The 24,877-nt window shown below is 39.1% G+C and overlaps 1 protein-coding gene and 1 pseudogene across 4 annotated transcripts in view; one reads left to right on the forward strand and one right to left on the reverse strand.

The window, feature by feature from the left end:
• Positions 1–3,598, forward strand: part of LOC133074559 (ubiquitin-ribosomal protein eS31 fusion protein-like) — a 36,917-nt pseudogene extending 33,319 nt beyond the window's left edge.
• Positions 1–24,877, reverse strand: part of CNNM2 (cyclin and CBS domain divalent metal cation transport mediator 2) — a 146,332-nt gene that overhangs the window by 81,050 nt on the left and 40,405 nt on the right. The window lies entirely within an intron of this gene.

The following is a 24,877-nucleotide window of genomic DNA, read 5'->3' on the forward strand; positions in this document are numbered from 1 at the left end:
TCTATAAGTCAGTTACAAATAAGCCAAGGACAATGTCCTAGAAGAACTGACCACCTAGAAAGGAGATACAGAAACCTGTGTTATATAGTCATCTTTTGGTATGGGGGTGGGGTCGGTTCCAGCACACCACCCCCCATACCAAAGTCCAGGAATGCTCAACTCCCTCATACAAAATGGCACAGTATTTGCATATAACCTAAGCACATCCTCCCCGATACTCTGTATCATCTCTAGATTATTTATAATACCTAATACATGTAAATGCTATGTAAACAGATGTAAATACAATATAAATGCTATGTAAATTGTTGCTAGCAAGCAGCAAAAATAAGTTTTGTTTCTTGGAAATTTCTGGAAATTTTTTGAATACTTTATACCCACCAGTTTGTTGCATACATGGATGGGGGACACGTGGATTACCCATCTGCCACTATCAAAAATCCAACCTGGGGTACATATACCTGGGAGTGTGTAATTATGATCCCCATTTTCTAGATCAGGGAACTGAAGGTTGGAGAGATCAACTAGATTTGCTCTAGACAGATTCCACAGCTGGAAAATGAGAGTGCCAAGGTTCAAATCCAGGGCCTGTGCTATTAACTACTGTGATTATGATGTGGCAGGCAAGAGAATCAGGGACGGGCAAGGAATCACTCTCCCACTCACAAGTAGGTAGACAGTGCACAGCTCAACGTCCCAGCCTTCCCCCGACACATACTCCCCCCTCCCATTCATTAGCACCCAAACAGAAAGGCAGAAAGGAATTGGAGCTGCTCCTCATAAAGGATGCCCCCAACTAAGGTGGGTACCAGAGCACAGTCTTTGGCAGGTATGTTTATTTTGGAAGAAGAATGCCAAGGGACACAATTTCTGCCTTCAGAAAGCTTAGTCTAGTTTATACCCAAAGATCATGTCCTCAAATTGTCCGCAAATATGTGGTGTGCTCAGGGATTGTAATACATGTGCACATACACATCAGTGTGGGTATAGTAGATATAATAGTCATGTAAATGCACATGTATATGGAGAACAGTATAGATTTTCTCTAAAAAAAATCCTAGTAGCGCCATTCTACTTAATAACGTAATACTTCATAGCTGAGCTAAATGGACTCTCACCCTAGCTATGAGAATTTTTTTTTTAAGTTTACTATGAGTATAACCAAGACTTTAAGGGTTACTGGTTAAACTATTAAGAACTCTTTCAAATTAGCCTCAAGCACTTAGAAGTATCCATTTACATGCAAAACCGAGGCTCAGGTAATTGCAAATTCCTTAAGGATCATGCTAGGTAACATGTGATTTACGTTTTATGTACATATACATATACACACAAATGACAATATAACAGTCCTTGAAAAATACTGTGTTTAAGATTTTAAGCTAGTTTAGACTGGCCTTCCCTCTACTCCCTCAAGTTAGTATGGCTTTACTACATATGACGGAATTTAAGAAATAAAGTAATCAAAATTCTAAGAGCTAAGCAAACCAATTAGGAAAAAGTGGCATAACAGCATAATGGAAAAAGTCAGATGTCACAGTTCAAATCCTGAGACCATACACTACAATTTTAAAAGGAAGTAACCTAAAAGAATAAAAATATCCATTTTAATCAATGTCTTAATTTTCTTCAATTATTTCTATCCCATTTTAGCTAGAAAGGATTTCATGAGGGAGAAGAGTAAACAAAGAGGGCACACTCTTTCAAAATTACAAATTTCCTAGGACCACAATGGAAAATATAAAAAGTTGGGTCTAAAGGGGTTCAGAACAAGCCTCCCAAAAATGTGCCATTTTTGCATGAGGCAATTGAGCTAAAGGCAATCAAGATCCTGCAGGTTCAGGAGAAACCTCTATCCCTCCCTTAACTACCTAGAAGAATTTATATTGGAGATTTTTTTTTTTAGAAAAGGTTATTATCTGAGAAATTTTATCTAAGTGGCCCCATCCACATGGCCAACAAACATCTAATCACCAAATGTCTGCTCTTCTTGTCTTGTAAATGACCCTCCTGTCCTTGGAGGCCCCGGACCCTTATCCCATTCCTTAGTTCAGGATGGCATGTATACTTCATTTTACCTTTCTGTCTCTCAACCTCTCATGTATATGCAATTCCCATACATAACAAGTATTTTTCTTCCAGTTTTAATGACATATACTTGACATACATACAGCACTGTGTAAGTTTAAGATGTACAGTATAATGATTTGACAGCATGAAATGATTATCACAAGATTAGTGAGCATCCACCATCTCATATAGATACAAATTAAAGAAATAGAAAAAGTTTTTTTCCTTGTGATGAGAATTCTTGATAGTAAATCCTAACAAGTTTCATATGTAACACACAGCAATGCTAATTATATTTATCATGTTGTACATTACATCCCTAGTACTTATTTTTCTGATAACTGGAAGCTTCTACCTTTTGATTGCCCTCATCCAATTCCTCTTCCCTCTCCCTCCCACCTCTGGTAACCACAAATCTGATCTCTTTTTCTATGAATTTGTTTGTATCTGAAATATAGTTGACCTAGGAACTAACATAGTTTAATATTACACAATAGTGATTTGATAATTCTAGACATTTCAAAAGGATTACCACAATAAATCGTTATGATCTGTCACCATACAAAGATTTACATATATTCCCACACTGTACATTTCAAACCCGTGACTCATTTATTTTGCAACTGGAAGTTTGTACCTGTTAATATCCCTTACCTATTTCTCTCCTCCCCACATCCCCATCACATCCGGCAAACCAAAATTAAATGTGATTTTCTCCTGTTGATCTGACTCATGTCAATTTAATTCTTAGACCAGCCAGAAGAACCTAGAAGGGTAGAGGAGAGTTTTCTTCCTTCCTGACGGGTCTCAGTCTTGAAGAGACAGAGATCTTGTCTTACTCTCCAACAATAATGCAAATTCTCCATCTAGTTGGAGGATGGGGTAAAAGAAACAAGAAGGTACATTTCTGCAAAGATCTTTAAAGTTCCACACCCTCAAACAACCATTCAAGGCATTCACATTAAGGAAGGGACAAAGACATTTCCTCACACCTCACAAATCAAAAAGCGGCAAGGGTTAGAAAGAGGACCAAGATTACACTAAAGAGGCTTTCGAATCTGCCATCCACAGAGGAACTGCAGCCAAGATGTAGATTATTGTGATGACCATCACTCTGGAGGTTGAACCCTGGGATACAATAGAAAATGTAAAGGCCAAGATCCAGGATAAGAAAGGAATTCCTCCTGATCAGTAAAGACTTATTTGCTGGCCAGCAACTGCAAGATGGACTTTGCCTACAACATTCAAAGGAGTCCACCCTTCATCTGTGTGGAGACTTCGTGGTGGTGCTAAGAAAAGGAAGAAGTCTTACACCATTCCCAAGAAGAGCAAGCATAAGAGAAAGAAGGCTAAGCTGGCTGTCCTGAAATACCGTAAGGTGGATGAGAATGGTAAAATCAGCCACCTCCGCAGGCAGTGCCCTTCAGATGAATGCGGTGCTGGAGTTTCCACGGCCAGCCACTTTGACAGATGCTATTGTGGCAAATGTGATCTAATCTATTGTTTCAAGAAACCGGAAGACAAGTAATTATACACTGATTAACGAAAGACATGAGCTAATAAACTAAAAAAAATTTACACAAAAGAAACCCAGTATGAAGTTTCGGTGAGGAGTGTTCTAGATTAGGAATTGGGCTTGTTCTCTCCTTACCCCCCTCACTGGCCTTGTGCCCTGTCCACCTGAAAGCCCAATGGACATGAAATGTAAGGGGCTGTGATGACTGCTATTATAAATGACACGGGAGACTTCCCTGGTGGTCCAGGTGTTAAGACTCCACGCTTCCACTGAAGGGGACACGGGTTCGATTCCTGGTTAGAGAACTAGGATCCCACGTGCTGTGCAGTGCAGCCAAAAAGTTAAATAAATATATAAATGACACTATTCCTACCATACTAATAACCTTCAATGAGCCAGGAGCCCTAGAGTTCAACGAGTGAAGAGGACATTTTAAAAAACCCAAAGTACCTTTAAGTGTTTCATTTTCTTAGTGTAGTTAGACATGACTCACTTCAACTAAGAACTCACACAAAACAAGTATTTTTTCTTCCCTGGCACATCAGGCAAGCCTCAATTTTTAAAAATTTAATTTGCTGAAGTAGCCTCAGGAGAAAAAGGCAAGAAAAAAGAAGACCACAACTAAGTTTATAGATAAGGCAAAAGTTACTCACTAAAGGAAGAGTAACTTTCTTCAGGAGCTGTTCAAGATGACTGAAAAGATCATGGAAGTTTCCCCTGCTCATCCGGACATGCTGCCACAGGTTCAGCGACAGTGGTTTGCTTGTCTGTATGGACAGAAGTGACTCAGGGGAGAGGACTTTAAAAATACTCCTGTTTACCTAATGGAACTCAATGTTCAGAATGCTCATCTCATTCCTTTATCCATCTCCTCTCCTGGTTCACTCACCACAAACAAGGGCTGAGATCACTTCCCTGGCAGAAGGAGGGAGGGAAGATACTACTACATACTAATAATTTTATATTTTTGCTTTTCACCCTGGCACATGTATTTGGCAATGATCTCTGCAAACTTCTAAAAGCATTATAAAACTACAGTAAGGTGAATAATCACCATCAATTAACTCACCAATCCTAATAATGAATGGTCTCCCTTGACACTCTCCTTATCACTGTTCTTTGTTTTTGTTTTATGCCATGCTGCGTGGCATGTGGGATCTTAGTTCCCAGACCAGGGATGGAACCCACTCCCCCTGCAGTGGAAGCATGGAGTCTTAACCACTGGACCGCCAGGGAAGTCCCTCCTTATCACTGATATTAAAAAATTTTACACCAAATTCAGAAACTCTCAAATCTAGTTTTCATCACATAACACATGTTTAAGGACTTAGACGGGGAGACCCTTAGCATTTCAGGATGTATAAATATATCCTGAAGGTGACTATTTTCGAGCCTCTGGAAATTTTTCAGTCATATGCACACCCCATAACCATCATTTTTTAGTCGTGTCTTCAGCTCAGTTTCAGTCACACTCACCTTACTCAGTCCCATCCGAGCACGCCCATGCTGAAGCCTCCCACTGTCATCCCAAGAAGACCCCTCTCTTTTCTATGATTTAGTGCACGTCATATACTGCGATGTTGGGATCCCCTTCCTCAAGGGAAGGTCTCTCACTTCCCCCTCACATCTGACACGGGCGGGCCTCAATGTTGTGGAACAGTGAATAAGCGTTGTCTCCCCACCTCTGAGACACTGATTCATGTCCATCACTCTTTTCGCAGACTTGGCTGAAGATTCACATCGTCTCTGCAGCCTTCTCTGATAGAGCTGTTCTACACCAACCCTTCTGCTACTACCATCACCATCAAGCAGTCCTTCCTACAACAGATACTCACTGAGCCTCTATCACAAGCCAGGCACTGCTCTCAGGCTGGAAATGAAGCAATGAACCAAACAGATAAAAATCCCTGCCCGCATGGAGCGTACATTCTAATAGGGGAGAAGTGGGGTGCCCTGGAAATCTCACATTCAATTTGAACTTCATTATAATTTAGTTGTTTTGAGTCTATATTGAGTCAAGTGACTGTCTAGACTCCTGTGGTAGATATTCTGCAAAGACGGGTACCAACAACTCCTCCTAAACCTGCAGACATAGGACTACTCTTCCTGTCAAGAGGTAGACTCTTCTTTCCTCTCTACCTGAGCCGGAGCTGCCCTGTGACTTGATCAGCAAAATCATCAGAAGTGACTGCTGTGCCAGTTCTGGGCCTGGGCCCTAAGAGTCCTGACAGCTCCCACTGCCTGGGAAACCAGGTATCATGTAAAGAAGCTCAGCCTATCCTGCCAGAGAGAAGGCCGTGCGGAGAGAAGGCCCCGAGGATGAGAACCGTGGCACTCCGGGTGACAGCCAGCATGAGGCCGCAGACATGTGAGTGAGGCCACCTCAGACCTTTCAGCCACCAAGTGAACGCAGCCCTGTGAGTGAGCCCAACAAACATCACTGGAGCAGAGATCACCACTCATGATAAATTCCTGAACTTTCACATCACGACCAATAAAATGGTGGTTGTTTTAAGCCACTAAATTTGGAGGGCCGGGAGGGGGAGTTGTTGTTAGGCAGCAACAACTTAGCCTTAACAAGACAGTGTTCTTAACCAGAGCCAGGGTGGCATCTTCTGCATGTTTCTAAGCCTTCATTATGTCCATTATGGTTAGGCAAAAATGAAATATCCAGTCAAAATCTGACAAGGGAATATTTATAAAACTAAATGGGGGAGGGGATTCTGGGAAGATGCCGTATGAAGCACCAGGAATCTATCTCCCACCTAGACAACAACTGCATTGGTAGAATCTGTCTGATCCAACCATTTTGGAACTTTGAAGGCTTGCAACTTCCGGGGGAAGACTTAGATGGTAAATTGTGGTGAATGTCAGTCAATTTTGGCTCTTAGCACAGTAGGAGCTACACATCCTCCATCCCCAACCCCTTGGCAGACAACTGTGCATGTTTTCCTGGAACCACTGCCCACAGCTTGTGGGAGCTAGGGTGGGCAAAAAGGACCCTGTCCTCCAAATATCGGCATCTCTGCTCTGAGTGCTGATGGCTGCTTCTGATCACAGAGTGCAGACAAGAAGGTGGGCGGCCACTGTCACTGTGCCTCCCCCACCCTATTGCGGCCCCTTCCCTCTGGCTGAAATGACTTCCGGGGGATTAAAAGGCCAGACCCCTTCTCCCCCTTCATTTTTCACTTTTTCCCCTTTTGGAGCCAGACTTTAAAGACTAGGGCATTTAAAAACAACTGCATATATGGAAAAAATTAGAAAGTGACTGTGTACGCCCAGGGAAAGGCTCAGAAAAGACCTGGGAAGACCTTCAGCTTACGTCTCAGACTGATCCTCAGCAAAGAGACCGTCTACAACAATCAAAAACAAAAAACAAGCAAACCCTAGGGAAGGGGGAAATCTGATTTCCAGAGTTACCACATTATTAAATTCAAAAGTCCAGTAAAATAAAATAAATCACAAGGCATACAAAGGAACAGCAAAGTATGGCTCACTCAAAGAAAAATATCAGGACTTCCCTGGTGGTCCAGTGGTAAAGAATCCGCTTTTCAACGCAGGGTATGGAGGTGTGATCCCTGATCGGGGAACTAAGATCCCACATGCCGCGGGGCAACTATGCCCGTGTGCCACAACTACTGAGCTCGCAGGCCTCAACTAGAGCCCATGTGCCACAAACTACAGAGCCCATGTGCTCAGGAGCCCACGTGCCACAACTAGATTAGAGAAAACCTACATGCCACAATTAGAGAGAAGCCCACGCACCGCAACGAAAGATCCCACGTGCCTCAATGAAGACTCGATGCAGCCAAATAAATAAATAAAAGAAAAAAAATCAACAGATGCTGCCTCTGAAAAACATGTAACAGCTGATACACTAGACAAAGACTTCAAAGTAACTGTCCTAAAGACGCCCAACAGACTAAAGGGAGATATGGAAAAAGTCAAGAAAACAATGTGTGAACAAAATGGAAATATCAATAAAGAGATAGAAAACTTAGAAAGAACCAAAAGGAAATTCTGGAGCTGAAGAGTATTGATACATAGCTGAAATGAAAAATTCATTAGAAGGATTCAAAGGCGGATTTCAGCAGACAGAAGACTCAGCAAACTTGAAGATAGGACAATGGAAATTACCGAGTCTGAAGAAAAAAAGGATGGAAGAAAAGCCAGTAGAGACTAAGGGACCCATGGGACACCATTAAGAAGACCAACATAAGCATAGTGGGAGTCACAGAAGGAAAAGAGAGAGAGAAAAGGGCAGAGAGAATATTTGAAGAAATAATGGCTGAAAATGTCCCAAATTTAATGAAATACATGAATATAAACATCCAAGGAGCTCAGTAATCTCCAAGTAAGAAGAACTCAGAGACCCACACCAAGACGCATTATAATCAAACGTTCAAAAGACGAAGAGAATCTTGAAAGCACAATAGAAATGACTCATCACATACAAGGGATCCTCAGTAAGATTATCAGACTTCTTGGCAGAAACTTCAAAGGCCATAAGACAATGGGTCGATATAGTCAAATGCTAGAAGAAAAAAACTATCAAACGAGAATCCTATATCTGGCAAAACTGTTAAGAGTGAGGGAGTAAATCAAGACTTTCTCAAATAAATAAAAGTTGAGGGAGTATGTGACCACTGGACCTGTCCTACAAAAAATGCTCAAGGGGGTCCTGCAGGGCAAAATGAAAGGACAGTATTTTGAAGCCTATAGAGAAATACAGATCTCAGTAAAGGTGAGTACATTGGCAATTGCAGAAGCTAGTATTATTGTAACAGTGGTTTGTAACTACGCTTTTTCTACATGACTTAAGAGACTAATACATTTAAAGAAAAAAACTATCAGTGTAAAAGCTAGTATTACTGTAACTTAGGTTTCTCACTCCAAATCTTGTTTTCTACATAATTTGAGACTAGTGCATTTTAAAGAATCATAACTTTTTGAGTGTACTATGTATAAAGATGTTAATTATCTGACATCACCAACCAAAAGGGGTGGGGAACAAAGCTGTAAAGACTCACATTACTAAAATCAGAAATGAAAGTGGGGACATTAGCACTGGTTCTACAGATATAAAAAGGATAGGAGTACTGTGAACAACTGGATGCCAACAAATCAGATAACTAGATGAAATGGACAAATTCCTAGAGCCACAAAATCTACCGAGATTAAATCATGAAGAACTAGAAAATCTGACTATTCCTATAATTAATAAGGAGATTGAATCAGTAATCAAAAGTCTTCCAACAAAGAAAAGCCCTGGACCTGATGGCTTGACTGATGAATTCTACCAAACATTTAAAGAACTAACACCAATTCTTCTCAAATTTTTCCAAAAGACTGAAGAGGAGGGGATACTTCCAAATTCATTCTGTGAGGCCAGCATTACCTCAATACCAAATCTGGACAGAGACACAACAAGAAGACTACAGACCAATATCCCTTGTGAACAGTGATGCCAAAACCTTCAACAAAATGCAGCAAACAGAAGTCAGCAGCATATTAAAAGGATTATATACCATCACCAAGTGGGAAATGCAAGGATGGTTCAACAGACTTAAAAAAAAAAAAAAAGTAATATGCCATATCAACAGAATGAAGGAAAAAATTCCACACGATCACCTCAATAGATGCAGAAAAAGAATCTGATAGAATAACATCCTTTTATGATAAGAACACTCAAACTAGGAATACAAGGAAACTACCTCAACATAATAAAAGCCATATGTGAAAAACTCCCAAAAAACATCATACCCAATGGTCCAAGACTGAAAGCATTTCCTCTAAGATCAGGACCAAGGCAAGGATACCCACTTTCAGCATTTCTACTCAATACAGTACTGCAAGTTCTACCCAGAGCAATTATGCTAGAAAAAGAAAGGCAACCAAATTGGAAAGGAAGAAGTAAAATTCTCTATTTGCAGATGATATGATCTTACATGTAAGAAAACCCTAAAGATTCCACACACCAAAAAAACTGTTAAAACTAACAAATTCAGTAAAGTAGCAAAATATAAAGCCAACGCAGAAAAATCAGTTGCATTTCTATATACAAACAATGAACAATTTGAAAAGGAAACTACAAAAACAATTCTGTTTACAAAAACAATTCTATTCACAATAGTATCAAAAAGAATAAGGAATTAATTTAACCACGGAGGAGAAAGATTGTACAATGATAATTACAAATACTGACAAAAGAAATTAAGGACATAAATAGAAACATCCCATGTTCATTAATGGGAAATCTTAATACTGTTGAGATGTCCATACTACCCAAAGCTACTACAGATTCAATGCAATCCCTACCAAAATCCCAATCATGTTTTTGGCAGAAATAGAAAAAAAAAAAAAAAATCCTAAAATTCATATGGAATCTCAAAATGTCCCCAAGTAGCCAAAGCAATCTTAAAAAAGAACAAAACTTGAGGACATACTTTGTGATTTCAAAACTTACCACAAAGCTACAGTAATCAAACCAGTGTGGTATTAGTGAACAGACAGACATATACACCAATAGAATCTACTAGAGTGCCCAGAAATAAACGCTTGCAAATATGGACAAATTATTTTCTACAAGGGTGCCAAACCTTCAATGGGGAAAGGATATTCTTTTCAACAAACAGTCCTGGGAAAACTGGATATCCACATGCAAGAGAATGAAGTTAGATCCTTATCTAACACCATATACAAAAATTAACTCAAAAAATGGATCTAGAACCTAAATATAAGCCCTACAAGTATAAAACTCTTAGAAGAAAATATAGGACAAAAGCTTCACAACATCGGATTTGGCAATAATTTCTTAGATATGACACCAGTGGCATAGGAAACAAGAAAAAAAGACAAATAGGACTTCAAGAAAACTAAAAATGATGTACATCAGAAGATAATAATCAGAGTAAAAAGGCAACCCACAGTATGGGAGAAAATATTTACAAATAGTTTATCTAATAAAGGAATAGTATCCAGCATATATAACTCCCAAAACTCAAACAATAAAACAACCCATTTAAAAATGGGCAAAGAACTTAAATGGACATTTCTCCAAAGAAGATATACAAATGGCCATGAAGTACACGAAAAGATGCACAACATCACTAGTCATTAGGGAAAAGCAAATCAAAACTACCATGAGATACCACCTCATACCCATTGGGATGGCTACTATCAAAAAAACAGAAAATGATAAGTGTTGACGAGGATGTGGAATCCTCGTGAACCGTTGGTGGGAATGTAAAATGGTACAGCCGCTGTAGAAAACAGTATGGTAGTTGCTCCAAAAATTAAAAATAGAATCACCATATGATCCAGCAATTCTACTTCTGGGTCTATTCTAAAAAGAAAAACTGAAAGGAGGGTGTGGGGGAACTATCTGTACTCCCATGTTCATAGCGGCATCACTCACAATAGCTAAAACATAGAAGCAACCCATGTGTCCATGGACTGAAAAATAGATAAACAAAATGTGGTATATACACATAATGGAATATTATTAAGTCTTAAAAGGGAAGGAAATTCTGTAATATGCTGCAACATGGATAAATCTTGAGGACATTATGCTAATTAAGTCAACCACAAAAAGGCAAAAACTGTCTGATTCCACTTATATGAGGTACTTAGAATAGTCAAAAAAATCATGAAGAAAGAAGGTAGAATGGTGGCTGCCAGGGGCTGTGGGTAGGGGGAAATGGGAGTTACTGTTTAATGGGTATAGAGTTGCAGTTTTATAAGATGAAAAGAATTATGGAGATAGAAGAAGGTCATGGTTACACAACAATGTGAATATATTTAATACCACTGAACTGTGCACTTAAAGATGGTTAAGATGGTAAATTTTATGTGTTTTAACACAATAAAAAAATTTTTTTAAAAACCTAAATGGGATACCTATAAGCATAGAAGAGACCTAGAGCATTTTCTTTCTTGGAAAGAGGACTCAAATCATTTTTTGACTGTGTATACTATTAGTTAAATGTTGGCCACACCTCCTCCAATATACTGTATCTATTTATAAGTTATACACAAATATTACTATATTAATACATTATGTACATCATGAAATACCTTCAAAAATAAATTCAAGAATAATAAGTATAAATGTGTTTCTATAAAGCTATTTATGTTTGAATAGACACGCGAGTCCTACTGCATCCTAGTGGTTGGCTGTGCATGCAACTTACCTTGGGGACGACTGCCTTAGAGTAAACCAGTTTCTGTTATTCTCGAAGTCCTTCTTCCTCCTTCCAACTCTCTCCCCTTGGCCTCTGTACTCTAAACTATTCCAGTTTTCTTCCTCTCAATGTTTTCCTTCAGCAGTTCCACTTCCTGCTTCCACCTTTTAAATACGGGCTTTGAGGTATGGCCTTCTGCTCTTCCAAGTACATCCTCCCTTGGCAATTTCATCTTGCTCAGTGACTAACCACTGCCAGAAGTCTTCTCAGCTTGTCCTCTCTCTGCATTAGTCTATAACCACTGAACATTTACACCGGAGTCAAAAATCTCACCACTGGTGTATCGTCTAGCCCACCCCACCCACACTGTCAACGCCCACAAAAAACCCTCCAACTGTTTATCTAGCTTCTGCTGAATCACCCCTACTAAAGTAACTACACATCTAGGAACAATACAGAACATTTTCTAACAGCTCTACTTATTAGAAATTCTACTAATATTAAGCTAAAACTGACTTCCCTGTAACTTCCATATTGGTTCTAGTTTTGGCTTCTGAGGTCTCACTACCCACACTCAAATCTAAATCAAATGCACTATCTTTGTAATCTTTGAGTTTCAGTGGCAAGACATGATGACCTTCTCCAAGTAAAATAGGGCAGGTGAATGTCAAAGCTAATTTGCGCCCTATAAACCAAAACAGGCAATGAATACTACAGGTGAATCAGGGCAAGCACAGAACAATGTCCAGGACTAAGACATAGTCTAGCAGATATAAGACACTATGGATCTCTAAGCTGATGGATGATACCAAGTCTGAGGTCTCTCTTCAGTTGATGGGGCGTGTTCATTCTCTGTTTAGGGAACTAGGCAAGTCCTCCATGCTCCCAATCCTACTTTTACGACTGTCCCTTGATGACATGTTGTGAACTGAATACACTCTAGCTTAAAAAGCTATTCCGTCTATACTCCAATAAAGATGTTTAAAAAAAAAAAAGAAAGCTTTTCCATCAACCTGATCTAGCGATTTAAAAGCAAAACAAAAACATACTCTCTGTTGTAGAATAAGCCATCAAGGGCTTACTTAAACACTAGGAGCTTCTGGGTACTCATGACTTGGTCATGATGTTGGATGAGTTGATGGCTAGAAGGAATATGACTAAGAGCAGCCAGTAAGAACTCAAGGAAGAATCCGAAATAGTGCAGGGTGACACGTCTGCCAGGAATATACCTAGAGAATACCAAAGAGAACACAAATGAGACTGTGGTCTTCTGGTCTGTTTAGGGCCATTCACTTGGAAGCAAGGGACCAGAAAGACTTCCTATATCTAGCTCTGATGATGAGGAACTTGGTAGTAAAAGAAGCTTTGAGAGCTCTAAGGCTTCCCTGGTGGTGCAGTGGTTAAGAATCAGCCTGCCAGTGCAGGGGACACGGGTTCGAGCCCTGGTCCAGGAAGATCCCACATGCCGCAGAGCAACTAAGCCCGTGCACAACTACTGAGCCTGCGCGCTAGAGCCTGTGAGCCACAACTACTGAGCCCGCGTGCCACAACTACTGAAGCCCGTGCGCCTAGAGCCCGTGCTCTGCAACAAGAGAAGCCACCACAATGAGAAGCCTGCATACCACAACAAAGAGTAGCCCCCGCTCACTGCAACTAGAGAAAGACCGCACGCAGCAACGGAGACCCAACGCAGCCAAAAATAAATAAATTAAATAAATTAATTTTTTTTAAAAAGCTTTGAGAGTTCTCAATGATGTTTTAAAAAGACTTGGCTGTATCAGACAAAATATGTAGATACAGAAGAGGAGTCCTAATTAAGTTAAACATGAGGGTGAGGAGAAGAAAAACATGTTTCAGACAGAAGAAAAAAAAAACTATTCAAATTCTTCTGAGGAAAAAGAGACAAAACAGAGCAATTTAGAATTCTCAAGATCTGCCAAGGTTTCCTGCACAAAGCAAGAATTTTGTCCACTTGCTGCAGAAAAGAAAGATCTTTCTCTTTCATATTTCTTACATGTTAGAAAATATTAGTAAAATTCAGTCTTTCAGTCCTTAACAGCGACTAAAATGTAATCACACAATTATATTTAAGTTATATTCTGAGCTTGGACTGTCAATGAAATATCTTGTTCTAGAGAGAATATTTCCTAAGCTTTTTACACATACTGCTTTAAAATCACTAATCGCATCAAAATTTTTTTCCTGCAAAAACCTCGCACACACTTCATGTTTGGTAACTGCAATCACTGTTGCTTTAAAAAAATAAATAAATAAATAAATAAAAATAAAAAAAATAAAAAAATAAAATAAAAACCTCGTACACAGAGAGACTTGGAGTCGTTGCTATAGCTTAAAATATTGGAATTCCCTTAATAGTTACTGGGAACTATGATAATAGAAATTATTTTTATTAGTGTTTCTCTGAATTCTATTCATTTATAACACCTTCTATAGTCATCCTACTCTTCAGCTTTCTTAAAATGGCCATTAAAATAGCCTTGGCTATTCCACTAATTGTACAAGCATGAAAGTTTTTTAATCTCTCTGGTCTTCATTCTTTATCCACAAGGTACATTCATTTATTTACTCATTCAACAAATATTTACTGACAATTACTGCCAGCCAATGGCAGTCTCATAAAACTTACAATCCAAGTGCTATATAAAATGAAAAGGCTAGACTAAGATGTTATTGTCCCTTTAAGATCTAAAATTTCATGATATAAAAGATCACCTATATTTACCACTTAATTGGATCAAAAAAGCAGAAGACAGGGACTTCCCTAGTGGTCCAGTGGCTAAGACTCTGCGCTCCCAATGCAGGGGGCCCGTGTTCAATCCCTGGTCAGGGAACTAGATCCCACATGCCGCAACTAAGAGTTTGCATGCCGCAACTAAATATTCCGGATGCCGCAACTAAAAAGATCCCGCATGCCGCAACCAAGACCTAGCGCAGCCAATAAATATTTAAAAAAAAAAAAAAAAAGTTCCAAAAGGACTATTACTAAAAAAAAAAAAAAAAAAAAAAAAAGGGCAAAAACTTGTCATTATTAAGAAATATAAATATTTAGACCACACACAAGCAAGGTCTGCTTCAATCTGGGGAGCAAATTTCTAGCTCTATCACAAGTTTCTGTCCAAACAAAGTCAATGCCTGTAATGACCAAACAATGGGTCACAAATAAGTGAATCTCTTTCCAAATTATGAAAAGGCTGAAATGATTAAATAGAACATTATAGATCGGTAATTTAAACCTACATAAGCTCATGTTTAGAAACAGTTTTTTATAGTTAGTTTTTTAGTTCATTTATAGAAGGCTTTCTATAACTTAGGTTAGTTTAATTAATGTTAATTTTTCATTCTTTCAAAACTTCATGCTGCAGAAGTTTACTGAATACAATACCAATCACAAAACTGTACTGCAACTCAGTCACCAAGTTTAAAAACTTCAAACACTCGTCTGAAACACTCTTCAAACACTCGTCTGAAATAACAATGAAAGTACTGTCATCTAATTCAGAACAATAAACATTCATATTTACCAGTAGGAACACTCTTGTTTCCAGCTGCTTACAAGTCCCAGAGTCATAACTAATACACTGATGAAAACAATTACTAGTATCTGAAGGCCCTAAAGCCACAAACAACATACTACTAATCAAAGCTTTACAGCCTTGATTACACAGGGGAATGTGGTGAGGCCCAGCAAAAAGCCCAAAGGGAAGCCAGCTTATCTCTCCTGCAAATTAGTAATGTTTTTCTTCTCTTTTCTGCCAAATCCTTGAAGGAGGAACACACTTCACATACAATTCAATAAAAAGAACCCTAAAAAATATTTCATATTCCTGAGATTTAATCATTCATTTATCTGACATTTACTATACACTTCACTATTGCAGGATCCAGGCTAACCCTATGATAGATATGGTCCCCCTCTTCCCTGAAGGTTAAGGTCTAGTGGGACAGACCAATATGAAACAAATAATCAGTGTGATAAATACTATGAAAGAACAATAACAATGTTAAAAGACTTAGAGGAGAATCTTACATAATATAAAAAGGGAAAGAACACCCCCCCTGAGAAAGTGACATTTAATCAGACAGCTGAAGGATGTTACTTATCTTAATTTTTTCTCTGCACATTTGCACAGATATTTGTTTTTGGTCAAATAAGTTGCATATTAAAAAACATCCCATTTTAGAACTAAGCAGCAGTGTGCTGGAGTGGGCCAGTACTAGCTCATAAGAGCTGATTGTTAAATTTTCACAAATTGCACAATTTGTTTATTAAATACAGTCATCCTTGAAATTGGCCATGGTGGGACTATTTATACCATGGGAACTGGCAAATGCTACAAATCAGGGCTTTTCTTTTTGGAAAACCCATTCACCAGCACACCACTGCTTGTAAAACTCTCCTTCTTAATAACTCCTCTTGGCTTCTGCCTCATTCCTGGGACAATCAAGGCAGACAAGGGAGAAAGTGAAATTGTCATACTCCTAGCAAAAGCACCGCATATCTGTGATTTCTCAGGGCAAGCAGAGGTCTCTGCAGTTGCAACCAGAAAGACAGCTACTGACAGATGACCTTTAAATTTCCCTAGTGTTGTAATTTCAGGTTTTGCTTTCAACGTATACTGTTTCCTTGTTTCTTCAAAGAGTTGTTTACATTTTAAAACTATAATAAGACTTGAGGATATGGGGAGGGGGAGGGGTGAGATGTGACAGGGTGAGAGAGTGTCATGGACATATATACACTACCAAATGTAAAATAGATAACTAGTGGGAAGCAGCCGCATAGCACAGGGAGATCAGCTCGGTGCTTTGTGAACACCTAGAGGGGTGGGATAGGGAGGGTGGGAGGGAGGGAGATGCAAGAGGGAAGAGATATGGCAACATATGTATATGTGTAACTGATTCACTTTGTTGTAAAGCAGAAGCTAGCACACCATTGTAAAGCAATTATACTTCAATAAAGATGTTTAAAAAAAAATAAATAAATAAATTAAAAAAAATTAAAAAATTAAAAAAAAAAATAAAACTATAATAAAGTATATGTTGGTAAATCAGAAAAAAAAAAAACGGTCAGCAGGTATATTTAAAATACAAGAAAAGCACGTAAGCATTTCTGTTTGCCCTCTGCCATCACCACGTGAAGATCACACCTTAGCTAGACTGCCGGTCCCCAAGGAGGATGAGATACCTGAAACAGAGCTAGGTCACCCCAGTCATCCCAGCCAAGACCACCCAAGACCAGCTGAAAGCCAGACAACTCCCAAAGTCAGCAGAGGCCCCAAGCCAACCACCCCAGAAATGTGACGAATAATACTTATTGTGAGCAACTGACATTTCTCAGTTATCTGCTATGCAGCATTACTATGGCAATAGATAACTGATACACAAGATCTTAAAAAATTACTCTTCCTGTATCTTTTCTCCGGAAACTCTTGAAGGGTATGTTCTCCCAAGATAAGTGAGTAAACTAAGAAAGACTCTGAGTTGGGATCCAGAAGTGAAGGATTTAAACATAGGAAAAAAGATAAAGAGATTTTTAGGTTAGTTTGTGAAGGTAAGATTCAGAGCAACAGGCTGTACAGTCCTATAGTTCCTGCTGGCAATTCTAGGACAGATGCCTCCAAAACAACCTAAAGAACCGATATATAACCCCATGTGTTTTAGAATTCTGGCAATGAGTATGGGCTAATAAGCTAGTGATGTGAAGAAGAGTAAGCAAACAAAAAAATAAGAATTATGGAAAATTCCAGGGAAAAAACTATAAGATGTGATAATACATTATCTGGCTCACAGTGAACAATTTTCACATGTTCATAATAATGTACACACTAAACATGTTAGTTTGATATGAGAAGTTAGGGAATGCTTCCCTGATAAAGTGGCATCTGAAGATAACTGAAAGCATGTCTTTAAAGTTTGGATAATTATACTGGGAGGATAGCGAGAAAGATGTTTGTGTATTAGAGAGAGGAAGGAAGTTTAGGAAAAGCAGATCCTTATCTTCCAGTGTAGGAAGCCCTTAAATAAGATCTAAAACTGAAATTTAAAAAAAAAAAGCAATTTAACCACAAATTTTTAAAATATCAAATTTAACAGCATAAGAAACAGCTAAGCATTTAAAGTACTCAACTTTTGGGACTCCCTGGTGGCGCAGTGGTTAAGAATCCGCCTGCCAATGCAGGGCACACGGGTTCGAGCCCTGGTCTGGGAAGATCCCACATGCTGCGGAGCAACTAACCCCATGCGCCACAACTACTGAGCCTGTGCTCTGGAGCCCGTGCTCCGCAACAAGAGAAGCCACCAAAATGAGAAGCCCGTGCACTGCAAGGAAGAGTTGCCCCCACTCGCCGCAACTAGAGAAAGCCCACGTGCAGCAACAAAGATCCAACGCAGCCAAAAATAAATAAAATAAAAACTAATTTTTTTTTTAAATGCTGTGAGTTCAGAACACAATGATTAAAAAAAATTTTATATAAAAAAAAAGTTGAAAGTAGTCAACTTTGGGGAGTGGGAACTGGGAGGAGACAGAGGGCTGCTATTTTTAATCATAAGCCCAGTCTCTTTTAAAGCTCTTATATTAATAAAAATTAATTTTTTTATCAATTTTTAACCTCATTTGCCTTACTTCCATTCTCCCCAAATTTCTATTTCTAGACACCTTATGTCTATTACAACTAGAACTATTTCCTGAATTCATTTATTCATTCAACTATTTATTGGACAGCTACTAATGTCCACTGTTTTTGATAAGCAATTAACAAAAAACTAAGTCTCTAGTGGGGACACACATAATATTTTAGATATATTAAACATATAGATAGGGACTTCCCTGGCGGTCCAGTGGTTAAGACTTTGCCTTCCAATGCAGGGGTTGTGGGTTCAATCCCCAGTTGGGGAGCTAAGATCCCACATGCCTCGTGGCCAAAAAAACCAAAAAACATACAACAGAAGCAATATTGTAACAAATTCAATAAAGACTTTAAAAATGGTCCACATCAAAAAATATATAAATATAGATAGGCCAGGAAGTAAGTGGTAAGAAGAAAAGTAATGCAAAATAAACAAATGGGTAGGAAGGGCTATTTATATATGTTGGTGGTATTTAAGCAGACATCTGAAGTTAATAAGGGAGCAGGCCATGCAGATGTGTCAGAAGGACAAAGGAGGTGGAGAGAGTAGCTAATGCAAAGGCCCTAAGATGTAAATGTGCTTAGCATGTTCAAAGACAAGTTGGTAAACCAGCTATATAGGGCCTTATGTGCCATTGTAAGTACTTTAGCTATTATTCTGAGTGAGCTAATAAACCATTGATGGGTTTTCAAATGAGGAGTAATAGGAGTTAACTTTTATTTTTTAAAAGATCACTTGCTGATGTACAATCACTAGCAAAAAAATTGGCGACATATACTAAGGCCGAGGCTAGTACATATTGAACCGGAAATCCCACTCCTGGGTATACACCCAACATAAATATATACATATATTTCCCCAAAGCCATGTACTAGAACATTCATAGCAGCGTGATTCATAATAGCCAAACACTGGGAACTACCTGAATGCCCATCAACAGTAGAATGGATAAACTGTGGTATATTAACACAATGGAATAGTTCACAGCAATGAAGAAACCAAATTTCATGCACCATCGTGGATGACTCTCACACACATAATGTTGCATAAAAGAAGCCAGACTCAAAAATTACACATCGTATGATGTCATTTATATAAACAACAGACAAGACTAACCTATGCTCTTAGTAGTCAAGACAGTGGTCATCCTTGGGGGATCAGTGACTGCAAGGGAACGTGAGGAACTGCTGGTCACGTGCTGCTTCTTGCTCTGGGTGCTGGACTTAGAGGTGTGATCAGCTTGTGAAAACTCACTGCAAACCCATAATGTGTGCACTTTTCTGTGTGTATATAAATGTCAGTAAAGTTCTTTTTAAAAGATGAATCCGACTGCTGTGTGGAAAATGGATTCTAAGGAGGCAAAGAAGAAATAACAGGGAGAGCAGTTAGGAAGCTAGGGTAATGCTCCAGTATAAGATGATAGTGGCTCAGGTGGGAGAGGTAGAGATGGTGTCGAGTGGCCACGTCCTGGAATACTCTGAAGCTTAAGTCAACATGATTTCCTGACAGACTCTACCGAACAGTGAAAGCAACAAGGACAACACTAAGATTTTTTACCTTGACAACTGGAAAATAGAAGTGTCTTAACTGAAGTGGAGAAGACTACAGAAAGTGTAGATTTGAAGAGCATGGGGGGGGGGTTGTCTATTTGTGAGCATCTTATTTTTGTGAAGGGTCCAAGTAGAGCTGTTAAACCTGTAATTGGAGGTATAAATGTATAAATCTAAAGATCAAGAAAGTCTGGCCTGGAAAATAAATTTGGGAGTTGTTAGCACAAGCACATAGTTTTAAAACCAAGGGACTGCTTACCTCGGCCAAGTAATCAAGGTTAACATCAACACTCAGTATAAGTCATGTTGACGGTATGTACCCTTGATATGAAGTGATGATATGAGGTGATGAGAGTGACACTTTGTGGCTTCCTCCCCAAACCCTCAACTCCCAACAAACCCTTCTACAAAATACCTGACCAGTACTCCTTAAAACTGTCAAGATCCTCAAAAACAAGGAAAATGTGAGACACTGAGAACTGGGGATTCTGTCTATTATCTTCATTCCTCCCATCACCTATTTTCTCACTTCTTCCTTCTTACCTTCACACTGCCTCTGACCTTGCTTCCACTCAGTTGCTCCCTCTAGGGCAGCACCGTCCAACAGAAGTTTAAGTGAGGATGAAAAGAAATATTCTATACCTGGGCTGACTAATACAGTAGCCCCAAGGCACATGTGGCTACTGAGCACTTGCCATGTGTCTACTGTGACTGAGGAACTGAATTTTTAGTTTTACGTAATTTTAATTAATTTAAATTTAAATAGGCACACATGGCTACTGGTTACTGTTTGGACAGCACAGATCTGAGTTCAGGGTCTCTTATTTCATCCTTTCTTTTCCTGACCCTTTATAAGCCATGATACTTCTGACTCTCCATGATTATCTTGGCCCTAGAACCACTTTAAACAACATCTGGGAGGTCCAAGAGGGAGGCGACATGTGTATACATGCAGCTGATTCACTTTGTTGTACAGCAGAAACTAACAACATTGTAAAGCAATTATACTCCAATAAAAAAAAATATCTGGGGTAAAATAAGTCATGGGAATGTAATATACAGCATAGGGAATATAGTCAGTAATAGTGTAATAACTTTGTATGCTGACAGACAATAACTAGACTTATCCTGGTGATTATTTTGTAATGTATAAAAATACCAAATCAAAAAATATATCAAATCACTATGTTGTACACCTGAAACTAATAAGTCAATTATACTTCAATAAAAAAAATTAAAAAATAAACAACATCTGAAGTCAGATTGCACTTGGCCTTGGTTCCTATCTCTCTGTACCTACACAGTAAAACTGGAAAAGGACATAAGCCTCCTGGTCCAAACGACCTCCCTCACTAATCTGCCTGTTAACTTAGGCCTCAAAGATCACTAAGAGATTGATGCCTGTGAATTCAAGGAGAGATTTCTCAAATGTGAATTTTTTTTTTTTAAACAAGGAAAGAAGATTCCAAGTGTTCAATATAAACTAGATATAAAAAAACTTTTTACAAATATAAAAAATAAAAATATCCAAATTAATGATATAAACTTAGTGAGATAAGGAATGTCCTCCTAAAACTAAACCACCATTCACAATGTGAATATGGTACCAGCTTACACAGCACATAGTCCTGCCACTTTCCTCTAGTCAAACAATTGTAAAATCCTCATTTGTACAGTGTGTCTTCACAGCCATTAGGCAGGAAGACAGCATTCCATTAAGACCTTTTCTCATTAACACACAATAATTATGGCAGTATAATCTGGTACAGACCCAAAATGAAGTGCCAGGGTTCAATGATAATGTGATCGTCCAGAAGATCCACATTACATTTATGTTAATTTTGAAAGATTACTGAAATAAACACAATTTTTTTTTTTTTTTTTTAACAGACAACAAGGATCCTGAGACTAAGTTCCCAAACCATCAGAGAACTCTAGCTTGAGAAACAAACTATTCCCAGTTGAAAATAATAGCCATGAGAGAGTAACTAATAAGAACTTATTATAATTTAGCTATCAGATGCTTTCCACCCTGTAGTCAGATGAGAATAGCTCTTCAGAAAATTACTTTCACAGGGGTCAATGTCTTTTTAAAATCTTATTAGGGGGAGGGAGATGCAAGAGGGAAGAGATATGGGGACACATGTATATGTATAACTGATTCACTTTGTTATAAAGCAGAAACTAACACACCATTGTAAAGCAATTATACTCCAATAAAGATGTTAAAAAATCTTATTAGGGAGAGAATAATACAATGAGCCTCCCTGTACCCAGCACCCCATATGACCAATTATCAGCCTGCAACGGTTAAGTTTTAATGGCCAAAACAAGTTGCATGATGAGGATACCAGGGACATCTCAGTGAAGTGCCAAGACAAGTAAGTAGCACAATGAAAGAAAAGGTAAATGGGCTCCTATTTATTCGGTCAACAAACATTTATCAAAGCTTCCCATACATCCAACCAACCCTTAGAGTCCAAAGACACAAGCGTGGTCCCTGTCTTCTTGAAGCTTTCAGTCTAGGGGGTTTGAAAACCACCAGCCAATTACAAAGTAGTGTAAAACATGTTATAACAGGCTAAGTAAAGTACCAGGTGAGCACCTAACCCAGACTCGAAGGCTGGGGGAAGGCTAAAACAGGAAGGATGAGGAGGAATTTGCCGAGGGCAGCAATTCTGCATCACTCTTAACTACATTCTTCTTTCACTAGTCATAAGATTCCACGCACTGTGCTTTTTCTCCTTTTAAATCCACTATCCCTCCAAAAAGTTTGTGAACTTGAAAGAAAATTAGCATAAGGAGGTATGTTTTAGTCTATTTGGGGCTGAGACTGCTTCAAGATCTTTCAGCTTCTAAACCCTTCGGTCTGCTCAATGAGCTCATACTCACCAAATGTAATTTTCATTTATCATCCAAATTTCTCTCCCCTTAAGAATGTCGAGGTTTCTCAGCTGAAAGGACCCAGTAAGGTTCTTTCCCAAGAAGGGAGCAGAATTTCACTTCAGGCTGGAAGTGGCTCACAGAACCGAGAGAGGCGTTTACCGCAAGGAGATCCCCTTCTCCCCTATGGTGAGGCCATGTTTCAAACTGCTGACTTCATTGTAATTGTGATCCCCAGAGCTGTCGCCAAACTCCAGATGAGCCAATTATAGCCCACCTAAATTTTCCTCAATTTTAACTGGCTATGCTTCTATTACTCTGTAACCCTAAACTACTGCCTAACATTTATTACAAGATCATTTACCAAAGAATTTTACAACTGGAAGGAGTCCTTAGAGATCAATTATTGCCGTGGTTTGCAGATTGTTCCAGAGAAATGCTTCACAGGCCCTGCTGACACAGACACTCAAATTTTAATGTGAAGAATTCACTCATTCAGTTTTATGAAGACTTTGGCATAAAGCTCCTCCTGCCTCCTCAATGCACATATACTTGCAGGTTCTTATAATTGTGTCAGTGATGAGAAAAGGCTGTAACTCTGTGGAGGCCCTTTTTAAAGATTCCAGCCCACACAATCCACTTAGGTAAACCTGCTATCCATTCATTCACTGACACTGAACTGAGCAGAGCGGCAAAGAAAGGTGAAGTGCATCTGCGGGCTCATGCTCTCTAAAGGCATTACTATCAGTTGCAAAATAATCAATGAACTTGATAACCTTATGTCATGATAGCCTATTAAAATCTGAGTATGATAAACTTTGGATGTTTATTGTCTTTTCAATTTATAATGAGGAAAAGTGAGCAGCTGTTAGCAATTTGACTTAAATTCCCCTAAAACATGGCTGCCAAGCGTTTGGTCGACAAACGCCCTCACACCTCTAGCAACAGAAATTTATCTTCCACTCAATCGTTAGACAGCTTTCACTGATTATTCCTTAAATTGAGCTATGTCTTTCTTCCCGTAGCTTCCATCCATTGGCCTTAGTTCTATCCCCTGGAAGCACAAGGTACAAACCCTCTTCCTTTACAAATGTTTGATTGTGGCCTCCCCCATGCCCCAAGTTCTCTCATCTCCGAACCAAATATTCTTTCAATCATTCTTCTGTATGTGGCTTGCAGTCCCTTTGCCATCTTGTCTACCACCTCTGAACACATTCCAGAATCTGTATTCCAAAATGGACCTGGACTCAATAGTTGTATCCACTCTAGCACAGAATAAAATACAATTATCATCTCCCCCAATTCTAGATGTTCCTTTTTTAATAATGCACCTGAGGTTGACTTTTTTGTTGCCACACCTCACTACGGACTAGCACTCAGCTGTTGACCGATGCCCCAAAGTGCTACTATCATCCACGTATCCCTCAACAACTTCCTGTGCTTACTTTTTTTTTTAAATAAATTTATTTTATTTATTTTTGACTGCATTGGGTCTTCGTTGCTGCATGCGGGCTTTCTCTAGTTGCGGCAAGCGGGGGCTACTCTTCCTTGTGGCACACGGGCTTCTCACTGAGGCGGCTTCTCTTGTTGCAGAGCATGGGCTCTAGGTGTGCGGGCTTCAGTAGTTGTGGCACATGGGCTCAGTAGTTGTGGCACGCGGGCTCAGTTGCTCTGCAGCATGTGGGATCTTCCCGGACCAGGGCTCGAACCCGTGTCCTCTGCATTGGCAGGCGGATTCTTAACCACTGCACCACCAGGGAAGCCCCCTCCTGTGCTTACTTATACAATTGGCTTTATGGGCCAAAAGTAGTTAAATTTCATCTGATTTTAACCACTCCATCAACTTATTTTGACAAAAACATGACAATTCCAGTTTGGACATGTACATGTCCTCTAGATCTTAGATCTGTTTTTTGTGCTTTTCTCTCTCCCTTTCCATTCAAAGTAAAGACCTGATCAGATGACCTAGCTTCAGGCTCACACATACTAATAAGCTAAACATCCCTTCCAACCTCTCCATTTCAAGCCAA

Source organism: Eubalaena glacialis, chromosome 1, assembly GCF_028564815.1.
Source record: "Eubalaena glacialis isolate mEubGla1 chromosome 1, mEubGla1.1.hap2.+ XY, whole genome shotgun sequence".
Lineage (NCBI taxonomy): Eukaryota > Metazoa > Chordata > Mammalia > Artiodactyla > Balaenidae > Eubalaena > Eubalaena glacialis.